Raw genomic sequence first — 12,924 nt, 5'->3', positions numbered from 1 at the left:
ATCACAGCACCTGAAATCTCCTGCCGAATGTTTGGTAAACCAATATGTATTTTGGCCGGCCGCTCGCCGTGGGGCGACTTTATCCACAAGCGTTGTTGACAGCGTGAATCGCTTGTGCTTCTACAATATGATCAAAGTGGAAGATCAAGCTGAGAACCATTTTTTTGGCCTTATTTGTTGTGTCAAGCTGCACAAGAGGTGTTCTGCCTGCACTGTCGTTCATTTGCTATCCCCATCGCACTGAGAACTGTACCTCTTTAAGTTATAAACTGTTGAATATGTTGATAGCAAACAACATGGTTCTGGTAAGAGACAAGATCAGATTTCTTCCCCCACGTTTTGGGTTGTGGAAGCAGTAGCGAGTCTACTCCAGCTCTGCTGAGGCAATACAGTGAGGCAACTGAGGGACAAAAAGTCTCAAACAGAATCCTGGGTCTGCCTTGAGAATTGCAGCAACACCTCACTGGGCGACATCCTGGCAGTCGTCTGCAGACAGCATGGGTGTCAGACTCGATCACGCAAGGGGCTAAACACAAGGCGTCGTGCAGACAAAATGTATTTTTATATTTAAGAGCACCAGAGTAGATCCTCGGAGATGAGGTATCATGAAACAGTGTCCTAAAATGGCGCTCATGGTTTCATGGAAATAGTTTAAATCCATATATTATGCTGCTGCTGCTACCTCAGTAACCCTGCGATATTGTGTCATGAAGTCTCATCTACCTCTGCCACGCGTTCCATGTCATTTGCCCCCTGGAGTCTGTCAGGGAGGACTGAAGTTTACTGTCAGCCCAGATTTTACAGTGGCATATGCGTAGAGGGAAGAGCCATCAACAAGTAGTGAAATGGACAAACAGCATTTACAATGCCTTTGAGGGATTGTTTGGACCAAAATATGGTAGTGTTTCTGATTTTATTATAATTGTACAGTACATAAATGCCTCTCTGTTCTGCCATTTTGACTTTGATCAACCTACTTTCCAACACCAGTTGAGAGACGATAAGTGGTTGTTGTTGCTTGAATCCAATGACTACTCAGATGCTACTAGCACAAGTCACGAACAAACCTATGAGATGGATGCCAGCGCACGGCTTTTATAATTCCAGTCCATGTGACTGTTGCAGCTGCTCTACATCCATGTTGTCATGATTTAATACTAAATGTACTTTCAATGCTGTATAGTCTTGTAAACAGAAATAGCTGCTCATGAAGCGAACACCTACTTATCACGCCTTTCCACACATAAATGCTTGGAAATACACAGAGAGAAGGCCCACGGGGAAATCTCAGGCTATTTTCACTTCACAGAAACTGGAGTGCATAACACATTCTACATTTTTAATGTGCTTTAAAATCATATTTTAAAGCTGTTTTTTTATCTGTGTATAGCCAGAATCATCATGTTGAAGGCTTCAATACGGGTGGGGGACCTGGAGGAACCCTGTTTTCAGGCACTGTTTCTGTATTACTCAGAGAAGTTAGGACTGAGACTGTCAACAAGCTGGGGGACTCATTCCCAACGTTGATGAAGTTCTTGTGCCGCCAGTCAGCCGCACTGCTGATGAAGCAGTCGCATATATTTGCAGCTCGGATCAAAAGAATAATTGAAAGGTAACGGCGTCGCAGTTGAGAGCCTGTCAGAATTAGGTGCGTTTCAATTAATCTCTTTCGTAAGCAGCCGAACTGTGTGTAAATAGAAAAGGAATCTGCGCATGTGAAGCGCACGCTCTCTAGCTAACCTCCGCGAAGCTTCCGCTGGATTAAGTGTGAGCATTTGCAAAAATTTTAAACCCCCCAGGGGGCCAGGAGAAGTGGTGTTTGCATATGTGTGTCACTGCGAGCGTGTGTGCGGTTTGGTCTGCTTGGCTTCGGCAAATGTGCACATTTAATAGCATATGTCTGCGCGGCCGGCTGTGTGCCTGCATGATTCAGCATTACCGTCTGCGAGCGGCCGGCGGGAGAGGAAAACGCCTTTGAAAATGAAGAAAAGCTGAACCTGAAGATGTATAGAAATCGATTCAGTTATTGACCGAGGGAAGATATGAATTTGTTAGAGTATTGGATTCCTCATACGTACATTAAGACGGCAGAGGGATCGTAAGATAATTCAATTTGACTTTGATCGTATAAAGACACCACAGTCGGTTGTTTAGAAAGGCCCATGGGAAAATTCTGCATTCTGCATGTGAGCGATTTAATCCCTAATCCTGTCTAGTTCACCCTTCCACACCTGTCTGTCAGCAGAGAGTGTGAGAAAGAGCGACGACACCCACAGAGGTCAGAAAAAGCCAAGCTTAAAATGCCCTGTTTGCTCTGCTGACATGCCTTTGAAGTCCCGTGCAAATTAACAAAACATAAATTGAAATATTTAGTTTTCTTCTACTCATTCCCCTTATAGGCTTGCTGGTGGGAGGAGACTATCCCAGTTGCGTAGGGTAAAAGGTGGGGGTCGGAGTGCGTCTCTGGACTGAATGTTTGCGTTCTGTTTTCCAGGACGAGCTCAAAGTAGAATGTTCTGTTCACTCGATTCCAGGATGCAGAATTTTCAATACCAGTATAATACAGCCTGCTATATATATATATATCATTGCACATGACTCCTCTCTCCTTAAGGGAGTGTTTGAAATAAAACAAAAGTATTTGTTCATTTTGCACCCACTGCTTGTGCTTCAGCGCAATTGAATTACGGATTATTCAATCGTCAGGATTAATCTGATTAAGATTACAGCATCAAAATCCTGCACGGAAAGGCCCGTTGAACCACAGTTTCCTGGCTGGAATTTTATTGGCATGGCCTTGTGTGCACAATGAGTTTGCACTGGGGATGTCCCGATACCACTTTAGTAGTAACATTTGAGTATTTGCCAATCTTTTTTTTTTCAGCACATGAACAAACATGACACTGCTGCCACAGATTTCACTTTCAGCATTTCAAGTTTGGCCTGGATAATATATGCATATGCTGATATACAATATCTAAGATCCTGGTGCTGCCTACTGGTTTACATATACAGTACATGTATATTTCTTTCTGCATGATAGTTGAAGCACCATAATGGAAGGAAGGGGCAGCACCATAATGTAGCCCATGGTTGGCACTCTCTACTGTAAGATATTTGGATTCAAACAACCATTTCAATGAAGCCTCACATTAGTGTACAATGCCAGAAGTTTATCATAAAATGAGGTCTCTGCCACTGTTACACTGGTGGATCTAATCGTAGGGTAAACTTGTGGTCTTGTGGTCACAGTAAAACAAAAACTACGATCATGAACTGAGGACCTCCACACTTGCTTGCTTGGCTTCAGTGTGGGGTTTGAAGCAACAGTTCATGTCGTAATGTTCTAGTTGATATTTTACAGTGTTTTCCCGATTCATGTCACAAAGGTTGGTTACCTTTCTGAACAACCCTTTGTAAAAAAAAAAATCTGTCCCCAATTTGAAGTAGAGCGGAGGTCTGCCGCCGCGCCATGCAGCAGGGAGTATATTAATCACATGATAAAGGGCAAGCGTGTCATGGGGGCCTGCAACCTCACTCATTTGCATGAGAGTTGTCAGCCTTGTATAAACACCGCAGTAGGTGCTGTCATGAGCAAGTATTTGATGAGTACAAGTACAGCAGCCATCTGTGCAAGTATCGGTGCATCCCTAGTTTGCACCATTCAGAACATGCTAAAAAAGATGCATTGCACACCCACAGAAATGCTCAGTGGGGGGTCTGGGGTGTCCCCCACCACTCACCCCAAGAGCTGGGACATGCTCCAAAATATGCTATGATGAATGAATGGTTTCCCTCGAGAAAAGGTGTTTTCTTGCTGCCTTCTAAAAAAAAAAAGAAACTACATTACACCCTCACACAGATTCAAAGATGTTGTTGATGTGAAGCTCATTCATCTTTTCTACATTTGTTCTGTTCTGACTTTTGTCTAAATATATAGGCAGCGATATCAGCATTCTGCCGCGTTGCAGAGATACTGTCTGTCTGTGAAACGGCAGATGCAGAGAGGGCGACAGGCTAAAATATTTATGCTCTGATCTTAGCAGGCTGCAAAGTGAGAGAAAAGGAGAGTGAAAGATGGAGGTTAGAGTAAAGGCATGGTGACGGGGATGAGGAGACGGGAAGGGATGGAGAGAGGAATCTTTGTGCACGAGGAAGGGCAGAATAAGTGAGAGGGAAAGAGAGAGATGATTGTGCAGCACAGATGCCAAATGAATCTAGGGCAGTTCAGAAAAAAACAAGGCATTATTCCAAAATCCACTTTGTACGTGTGTACTAGTATGTGCGCCAAATTGTACTTTCACTGAGTGTCTGTGTGCGTGTGAGAACGTCTCCGGGCAAATATGCTAGTTTCCTTCTAATGTGAGTATGAAGCGCCGCCGGCTGAAGTTGTCCGCTCCTCTGAAACTGTATTTTTACTCTGGCCGTCAGACATCACGGGGCGCTAATATCCCAGTCAAGCTATTTTCCTTGATCAGAACTGGACCCTCGAAGATGTCGGGCATATGAGGGTTGGTCAGAGTGAGGGGTGGAGGTCTGGCACGGCAGAGCAGAAGATGGCAGATGGCGTCCCAGCTGAACACAAACACACACCCACTCAATAAACCCACAGGGAAGTCTGACCGACACAGGGACCAGTGAAAAACAAAACATACATGCAGAAGATGCAAGAAGGTGGTGCATTCAAAATGTTAACATGCTGCTAACCTTTGAGTCTAATAACGCAATGCACTGTTCAAATCTGAACTTAAGATCCAAACTGAGACCTTCAACTGCCAGTGGAATAGGTATGTGACGGAAAAGACAAAACAGCGCAGTTAAGATGTCTATTCTCTATTTGGCAGAGACCTCATTTTATGACAAACTTCTGGAATTGTACACTCATGTGAGGCTTCATTGAAATGGTTGTTTGAATCCAAATATTTTACAGTAGAGAGTGCCATCTGGTGGCCTCTAAAATGAGGACAGTGTTTCATGAACCATCATACGTCCATCACTGTTTAATGGTTAAGATCTTCCCACCATGACTCAATGGCTCACACTGGAGACTGGGGTGATCACAGCCAGTACCAGGGACTAGGAGGCAAACCACAAACCACTGGCCCATACGAATGGTTGATACACAATGTACACTGGAAAAAAATCTAATTCAATGGATTGATTTAGGGTGTGATCATGTGACAACTCCATCAAAGTTCAATATGGAAACAGGCGCCGCTAACAGAATAACTTTCAAGCCGTCCTAAAGGAAACAGGAGCGAAAGGAAATCACACATAGGCATGTCAAAGTTGAAAGAATCATTTGAGTGTTTCTCATATGCAGAGCAAGTGTGTTTGAAGATGACAGCGATTCGGATCAGATTACGAGGCAACAGACGTCGCTCATGGGACTGAAGGGAGACATGGAAGTCCATTTACACATCAAAACACTTATCAGGGTGTCATCGCGCGGCAACACCTTCTTCAAAGCGCCGCTCTCTCCGGCACAGCTTCTCCTCGTCATGAGCACGCTGTCAATTCTGGATCATTGCGCCGCTTTGTCGCTTTAATTACCGTCAGCTAGCGCCGTGTTGTCATTCTGTCCAAACATGAAATCACGGGATCAGATTCCACACAAAGAGCCGCAGCGTTTGGCACGCCGATCGCAATCTGAGGGGAGACCATCCAGATTGTGTCGGGAGAGTATTTGGTTAATCCTCAATGGGCAGCAATTAAAAGAGATATTTACGACCAGCTGGCACGGACGAGGCGAGGGAAGCGTCATTCATAAAACCTTCAGACTCCGGCTAGATTTAGGTGAGGCGTGTGCTGGTGGAAGCCCTCTATACATACACTATACTATAGGATATTAACTTGGATTTTCTTCAGCTCAAAAACTGCAGGGACACTGGTTTTAAGGAGCGACTATAGTTTTGATTTAAAAAATTCTCTCTTCTTGTAATTCATTCTCTACTGTGTAACTCTCTTAATTCTACTTTATTATCTTAGAAATTCTAGAGGAGTAACCAAGTCGCATGTGGCCCTTTCACTGTGTTAAACTCTACCCTCCTGAGGTCAGATGTACGCAGATGTGCCATGATCTTGTCTTGTGACAGATTCAGCCCAATAGTTACTATCCTTACAAAAAGTCAGTTCATTCATTTAATCCAATCTTGACTTTTTTGCTCTAAGTTCTGAGGACAAAACCCCTTTCCTCTGCAAGTTTGTTACCCAGAAATCTGAATTTTTTTGTCAGCTCGCCAGCACCCCCTTGAGACCTCCAGCAACAGGGAATCATTTTCATGCTGACTCAGGCGTTTTATATTATGAGGCGGCCAATCCTTGGTTTCCCAGTCCGCGTTTTATAATTCTGAAATGTTCCCTTCCTCTGTATTTCTGAGAAGCAATGGGGCGCCCCCCTTTCTCAGCTTGCTGGGTGTCATAAGGAATATTTTTCTCTTCCACACTGTAACTCAGCAGCGGCTAGATAAGTTTTAAGGTTAATCAATCCAAAAAATTACAAAGCTATTGAGACTAATCTAAGAGTGGTTTGAGCTGCGGCAGAGCTCCGGTCTCATCAGGACCTCCCACTGGGTTCTGGCCTCCGCAAGCTCAGGGTTGCTGTGAAACACGACTGTGGTATTGATCGCACCGAGGACAGCAACAGCTGGTAGGTTGAAAGTGAGCGCCCTGCTCTACGACAGCTTGTGATGTGGAGGAGTGAGCAAGTGTGAATGGCTCCCGGGGGTTATCCTTCCCAGGATCTTTGCATAATCCTTCCTGATGGATGCAGAAATCAATATGGAGGGTGTGGCTGGGAAAGGGACGCCAAGATCTAGCGGGGCGAGTGCCAGTTGTTAGGCAGAGCCCTGGCAGCGCCTTCGAATATTGAGTATTAATCTTGAAAAGAAAATGGATGAATGAATATGTATTTTCTACGCGGTGACACGCACTACTGTGGTCGATCTCTGATCGTAATTCAATTAATATCAGATGGTTTTGCTTAACTCTGAAATGATGTATAATGATGTTCCTGCTCCAGTCATGAATGTACTCATTTGCATATGTAGCCAAAGAGCGACCTTGAATTGGATGTGAATTCCGTTCATTTGATTTCTATATAAAACAGTTACTAAAGGAGACTTGCCTTAAGGTTTGACTTACTGTTGGAGAAACTGGGAAAGACAGGCACACAAGTCACAAATAGACAGCAAATAAGAGCCATTTTGTGTTTGGCGCAGTTGACTGCTGACCTTTTGTGATCGAGAAAAGCCAATAGAAATTTAGCAAGCAGGTAAACACCTGTTGAGAAGTTTGTCTTGGGAATGAAGCTGAGAGAAGCCTCGCTCAAACTGGATATGGAAGGCCTCAGACAGGATCCTTTCCAAAAAACAGAGCACAGTTTTTGATGCTGAATTTATTCAAATGATGGAGCATTTTAGCTTTAAACTTCCATGTCCCATGTTTACGCATCCATTGTGCATGTGAGCAGATGACTTATGGCTATTATTTGTCTTCAAAAATTATGTTACTGTAATTGTTTAGCTACAGATTAAACTCTGTTTGCACCTCCGTCCACTTAACCTGCCCGACTTCCTTCAGACATTAGAGCCCTGAACGTCTTGGCCTGCCAGCAAATTGATGTCAGGAAGTATAGTTACCCAAATGGCTTTGGTTATTAACCAGCCAATGACTTATGAGGCTTCCTCCCAGCTAGCTCCCGGTAGAACAATGCAATTAACTCAAGTTAACTCCTGAGCTCCAGGAGTCATTGGCAGCTGTCTGGATTCTTCTTCGGCATATAAGGTGACATCACATTCCAAACTGCACTGCCGTGTCAGCAAGGGAGCTTCTGATGTCGTGTGCACCAAACACAGAACTGAAGCTCTTTCAGTGTGTTTCAAATAATGTCTGTTGCAACACACTGTGTTAAATTCACGCTGCTGCCTTCGGAGTTATTTAGTTCCCCCTGTCTCTGTTGGCGCTGTACATTTAATCATCGATGAAATGATGAGGAATTTAAGGTGATGAGGATGAGTTACGGTTGTAGAAGATAAATTGGGTGGGATGAAAGCCAACTAAAGGAGATAAAGATGGAAAATTAATGAAGACGAACCGCCGATGATGGAGATCAAGGTGATGAAGATGGAGTGTGGGATGGAACGGTGCACACAGTGAAGTCTGGTCTGTCTGCTGAAGGAGTTGTAGAGGAGGGCTGGGGCAAACTTTGGTGTGGAATCCAGGCTGAATATGAGGAGTAGTGACTGGAAATACAGAACAAAGTGCTGCCTAAGGACCATGATGTGGGTTCGGTTCGGGTCGGCTTGGCTCAGTTCATTTGAGAGTGCAGCTACAGGACATGGATTCGGATAAGTTCAAGTGGCAGTTGAAACGGTTCTAGAAAGAAAGGTTGTCTCTGATTCGGATACCAGTCTCCACTTTACTTTTATCCTGATTTCACCACAATAAAATAAGCTTTCAGTTTAGAAGTTTGACTTTTAATTGTAGCCATTAGCTATGCTATCGCCAAACAAAGCTGCTTTCCAATCCCTTGCCGCAAAAATAAAAAGAATGGAGACTACTTTCAAAAGCAGCATGGCCAGTTAACCCTCTTGTATTATTATGTCTGGCCCATATAAATCCAATAAATAGAGGCTAAAATGGAACGGTCTGAGGACTTCAGTAGTGCAAGTGATTCTATGTGTGGAAAGCATCCAATATTACAGGTGTTCCTCTTCGCTTGCTGATGGTTAAATAGTGCGATGGGAAGCTTCCTGGCTTCTGCTCTGGAAGAAGGTGAGACAGCCAGAGGAAGAAGAGCAAGCTTGTCAGGTGCCTTCATGGATTCCCTGAATTATGACTTAAATAGTTCAATGGTATTCTGATGAACCCCGGGTTACGCTGCAGCGGGGCGGGTGGGTTCGGAGGGTCATCATTCCAGTCTCCCTGGCCGGCCCTCGCTACTGATTTCCTTTCCCAACCGTTCTGGTGCACCGCTGATCTGTGATTGCAATTGATCGCAGACTGCTCTTCATTCCACCGAGGGCAACAACCAGAGTCATCCACGTCGCAGAGAAACGGCGTGTGAGAGATAAGCAGCTCGGGATAAATGAACGCGGGGAGTGATTGGGCCAACGTGCACAAGCCAGAGGCCGGACTGGACATGTGTTTCTGACGCATCTCATCCTGATGTGTGGTCGTGGATTTATGAGGCTGAAATCTCTCGGAGAGGTTTTCTCTGTTGACTGTCGTGAAAGAATATTTACTACACTGTAAACCTGCAAATCCTCCCAGTAAGCAGTGCGATAGGCCGCCCTGTCATTATGAGCTGGAAGTGATGGAGCACTTATTGACAAGTGATCAGAAAAGGAGGCCGTTGTGTCTTATTGACGACACTGTAGTTACTTTGAATCGACGGCTGGGTTTCTTCTTGACAGTCGCATTAGATTCTAATCTTTGCTTTTCCAGGAATTTTACAAAGACACATGGCTTTCACTTGTAAATCAATAACCATCGGAGGCTGTTTGTTGTTTATGTGGTGAGAGGCAAAAAGCGATTTTTATCAATCTGCAGCTTAGGATCATCTATTGTCAGTGATGGGGTCATGATGCGTTTTCCAAAGGTGGGCGGGAGCGCAGTGGACAGTCGACAACACAGACGCCAACTTCACAAACTCACATCCTCTAAACATTCAGCTTCCTCTTAGTCTCACTGTGTGGAGGAGGGAAGCCATGTTGGAAATAATAGAAGGACTTTTCTTTTCAGATCTGCTCCTGATCAACGCTGATTTGTAAAGGGATTTTTTTTTATCCTGCTGGCATTTTTCAAAAAAATATCTGCGTGAACATAAGCTTGGATGGCTATTTTTAGAGAACAGCTGACTTAGCAGGTTTCATATAAGGTGGAACATTTTCATGTATCTTTAAAGGGGACCTATCCTGCTCATTACAAGGGATTTTGAAATCTTGAACTGTTCTCAAATTGTCCATCCATCCATCCTCACCCGCTTCTCCGTTGGCGGGTCGCGGGGGCAGCACCTTCAGAAGGCCACGCCAAACGCCCTTCTCCAGGGAAACATCCACCAGCTCCAACTTGGGGATCCATGAGAAAACTCATTTCACCCACTTGTATCCAGGATCAGATTCTTTTGGTCATGACCCAAAGCTCTAGATCAGAGTGAGGGTTGGGACGAAGACTGATAAGTAGCGAGCTTTGCCTTTTGGCTCAGCTCTCTCTCTTGTACACAACGATCAATCTCCAACTCAAATTGTGTGTCGGGAAAATCTGTCTTCTTCTCTTCTTGGTTTAAACACTTTGTTCTGGAAAATGAGGGTGTAGTCTGTCCCCACCGGTTTCTGAGCAGATCCAGCCATCTATTAGTTAGAGTCTCAATAACTGAAGTCAATGTGGTAGTTTCTCTTATTAAAGTCAAATTTCAATACACAATATTGAACCAATCTCGCTCACATTGCCTCTCGCTGCAGCACATCAATGGCAAATGTGACCATTTATGCATAAAATAACGTTTCTATAGGTTACTATTGATGATCTATTTCATAATGTAATGTGCCTTTTATGCACAATAATGTTACGTTGAGTATTTTAATGTTTTAAGATTTAGTATTATTTGAATTCCAAACTGAAAAACTGCAGATTCAAATATAATAAAAATAACTGAATATTTTAAATTCATTTTTTGTAAGTCTTTTTATCTATAACTATAACTCAACTTTTGAATAGAAACACAAGGCCCTTATTTGAGCGTGCCAACATTGTATTTTCATGGCTCACAATTGAGCTGTGCGCTAGGCAGGTTGCTAAGAATATTGGCAAGTTAAATTGACTTGATCTCCAGGGAGACTTCACACACCTGACCGTTCAATATCACATGTTAGTCTTGCATCACGTGGTCATGTTTTACTTGTCGATGACAAGCTCTGTCATCTGAGACTCAGAGTAGAGCCAGTTGTCAGTCTGCAGAGAAGGTAAAGGCAGCGTGGAAAAGGATGGCCATGTGGATGAAATGTGTGGTGACACTGAAGCAGCAAGGTAAGCACAAAGAGCACAGCATCAAAGAGCAACCTACTGTGCCAGGTATTTCTATTAAATGGTCGTGCAATACTAAAATAAATCCTCAGGTTTTGACATTGGGTCTGTCGCGTCCCTTCCTGACGCCAAACTTTGTGATTCAAAGAGGCATGGAGTGAAATAAAGGCGCATCAAGTCGGGCACTGTTGCTGCTGCGCACACGCACTCCGTCAATCATGACACGCACGCGCGACTCCAGGTGGAATGCGCGCGGTTGGCCGATGCAGGTAAAGCGGCAGCGCTCGTGAGAGAAAGCGGACACACACACACACACACAAACACAGCTTTATCCTCTGCGTGATTCCTCCCTCGATACTAAATCCTCACATCTGTCCATGGCGCTCCCTCCCTCCCTCCCTCCCTCCCTCCGCCCATCCTTCCCCCGCACCAGCACCAAAAACACCAGCATCTTTCTTGTGGCACTTCCAATCTCACACATCTGAATCCCTCCGCCTGTCGTTCACACAGCAACACTTGTCACAAGTAGCCACACAAAGAAGGGACGCGTGTTAGACAGATTCATCTGCGCGCAACGGAAGAGCCGTGAAGAGCGCGTCTGCGGGAGGACACGCCAGCAGGTGCACGCTCACGCACGCGCGCCGCAGCTGCAATAAGAAGAAAGCTGGAGAATCCGAATTCTGGTACCATACCTCTCAAATGGTGCGTCCAGGCGCGAGGGTTTTGCTCTCATCCACTGTTGGCGACGCAGGCTGAGCAGCACAGTGGGTGAGGATGAATGCGAGCGAGGGAGAGGGGGAGTCTCTCGCTCTCTCTCTCTCTTACTCACTCACTCTGCCTCTCTCTCTCTCTCTCTCTCTCTCTGCGTAGTGCAGTATAGTTGAACTGCAGTGGACATCTGCCTCATACAGATGGTTCTATATCTCATGTGTCCGTGTCCGTGCATCCAGGATCTGTTGTTCACCCAGTTGCTTCTGCGTGAGCGAGTGAATATAAATGATGAAGCAATCACCTCTCTCAATGAACGAGTGAGTCAGTGAATGAGCGAGTTACTGAGCGGTGAGCTTTTCTACATTAAACAGTCATTGGAGTGAGTGGGTGATGTTTGTATGGAAAGCTATTACCTGAGTGAATGAGTGACTGATCGACTGAGTCCTAGAGGATGAATGTTTGAGTGAGTGAGTTTTTACATGTGATGCAAACACATGAGTGAGTGAGTCAGTGAGGCTATGTTCATGAGGGAGCTTCTATACATTAACCAATCACATGAATGAGTGAATGAGTGAGTGACTGAGACTTTTATGAGTGAGTTGGTGCGTGAATGGGTGGGTCGCAGTCACCTGAGTTAGTGAATGAATCATTGAGTTAGCGACTGTGAGTGAGTGAATGACCGAGTCAGCAACTGTGAGTGAGTGAATGTTTGAGTCAGCAACTGTGAGTGAGTGAATGACTGAGTCAGCAACTGTGAGTGAGTGAATGAATGATTGAGTTAGCAACTGTGAGTGAGTGAATGATTGAGTCAGCAACGGTGAGTGAGTGAATGTTTATGTCAGCAACTGTGAGTGAGTGAATGATTGAGTTAGCAACTGTGAGTGAGTGAATGATTGAGTCAGCAACTGTGAGAGAGTGAATGTTTGTGTCAGCAACTGTGAGTGAGTGAATGATTGGGTTAGCAACTGTGAGTGAGTGAATGACTGAGTCAGCAACTGTGAGTGAGTGAATGTTTGAGTCAGCAACTGTGAGTGAGTGAATGATTGGGTTAGCAACTGTGAGTGAGTGAATGACTGAGTCAGCAACTGTGAGTGAGTGAATGTTTGAGTCAGGAACTGTGAGTGAGTGAATGATTGAGTTAGCAACTGTGAGTGAGTGAATGAATGACTGAATCAGCAACTGTGAGTG

At 44.6% G+C, this 12,924-nt stretch overlaps 1 protein-coding gene across 1 annotated transcript in view; it reads right to left on the bottom strand.

Moving 5' to 3' along the window:
- The window catches only part of LOC128751003 (protein phosphatase 1 regulatory subunit 29), a 59,645-nt gene extending 47,798 nt beyond the window's left edge, over positions 1-11,847 (bottom strand). Inside the window, exon 1 of the mRNA XM_053851715.1 lies at positions 11,718-11,847. The gene's annotated coding sequence lies outside the window, so the exon portion shown is untranslated. The remainder of the gene's footprint in view (positions 1-11,717) is intronic.
- Positions 11,848-12,924: the final 1,077 nt, after the last annotated feature.

Source organism: Synchiropus splendidus, chromosome 19, assembly GCF_027744825.2.
Source record: "Synchiropus splendidus isolate RoL2022-P1 chromosome 19, RoL_Sspl_1.0, whole genome shotgun sequence".
NCBI lineage: Eukaryota > Metazoa > Chordata > Actinopteri > Syngnathiformes > Callionymidae > Synchiropus > Synchiropus splendidus.
The sequence above is the reverse complement of the archived record's forward strand: the minus strand, read 5'-3'. Positions and strand labels throughout refer to the sequence as shown.